We start from the raw sequence: 1,672 nt of genomic DNA, 5'->3' as shown, positions 1-1,672 counted from the left end.
GCCCCGGCCCCGCCCGCGAGCACGTGACCGGCTCGGCTGCGGCTGCTAAAAATACGGCCGCGGCGGGGGCCGTGCGGGGAGAGCCTGCGGACCCGGCCGGGGCTCTTATTCCTGCAAAATTCTTGCAAAGCCCTTTGCAACCACGCCGGTCTCTCAGGGGACTGAGATGGGAAACAAAATCCGCCAACCCCAAAAGAGCCCTCCCACGCGAAGCCGCAGAGAGTGAGGACGGTTTGGGTATCGAATAAGCATTAAAGCAGAGCGCGGTGCTCAGCACCGGCAACCCGCTAAAGACGTTCCCAAGACTGGAAGAAATCTCAGGATTTCTAAGTAGCCGTGAGACGCAGCCTGTTACAGGCAGAGGATTTGACCCGCTATTTGTCAGATTGCATCCAAAATTCACCTGGTCGTCAGAGCGGGCACTGGTAAATGGAGTGGCCATTTGTGTTTGCTAATAGCCTTTATCCAAAAGGAAAAATAAATTTCTCAGGTCTTTATGACAGGAGGTGGGTTGACAGCTTGAGGCCTGGCCCTCCCCAGGTGTTGGCTTCCTGGAGGATCAAACAGTCCTGAGTTGTCACACGTGGGGTGGGAGCGCTTATTTAGCTTTTTAAAACATTTACATCTGTCTCCAGATGACAGAGAAAGAATTTGCAATTACAAGTTTTCTAGAGCAAATCTTCCAAGAAAAGGAGAGTTTCTTTTTATTTTGCACCAGGGAAAAATCAACTAGTTTCTTTTCAGATTTGTATTTGCTGTGCAAGTTGAGGTGCAAAGAAGCCAGTTTCTTGTACTAAGAAGAGGATAAACCTCTGTAGGGTGAGAGTAGTGCCCAGGAGTTCCAGAAACACCACACTGCCAAAAAAGCCAAATTTACAGCAGAGTTCTTTTATTGAAGAGCCGGCCGGATACTGCCTCAGTGTCCCTGAGGTTTCTGAGAGCAGCCCTGAGTGCTTAAGGAGTCAGGTTTTTATTTTATTTATTTATTTATTTATTTATTTATTTGAGACAGAGCCTCAAGCTATTGCTGTAGGTAGAGTGCTGTGGCATCACAGCTCACAGCAACCTCCAACTCCTGGGCTCAAGCGAGTCTCCTGCCTCCACCTCCCAAGTAGCTGGGACTACAGGCGCTGGCCACAATGCCTGGCTATTTTTTGGTTGCAGCCATCATTGTTATTTTGCGGGCCTGGACTGGATTCAAACCCACCAGCTCAGGTGTGTGTGGCTGGCACCTTAGCCGCTTGAGCTACAGGCGCCGAGCCAGGAGTCAGGTTTTTAAGGCTTGGTCTGCATCCTGGTTGGCACGCAGGCTGTCCAGGTGCATTGGGGTGGGGGGCAGCAAGCAAGCATTGTACAGAAGCAGAATTTTGCAGTTAGTTAGCTATATGTCGTACATCTTTGTTTTAATATTTTCCCAAACATTTTAGTTCCAGTACTTTTCCTCCCTACATCTTTGTCTCAGTATTCTCTCTACCTGGCCTTGTTTAAAGGTCAGTCTGGGGATAGTCGGTTCATTTCCCAGGCCCAGGAGTTAATCAAGCAAGAAGTTAGTGAGTACTTTCATATCTATCTTGGGAGTGAACCAGACTTACTCCATTTTGTTGAGGTCTTGCAGCCCAGGAATTTGTCAGGAGTTAACTGGTATTTTTCTACTTTACCCCGACCTAACATG

The sequence above is a fragment of the Nycticebus coucang genome, chromosome 19 (assembly GCF_027406575.1).
Source record: "Nycticebus coucang isolate mNycCou1 chromosome 19, mNycCou1.pri, whole genome shotgun sequence".
Taxonomy (NCBI): Eukaryota; Metazoa; Chordata; class Mammalia; order Primates; family Lorisidae; genus Nycticebus; species Nycticebus coucang.
This window is presented reverse-complemented; position numbering follows the sequence as displayed.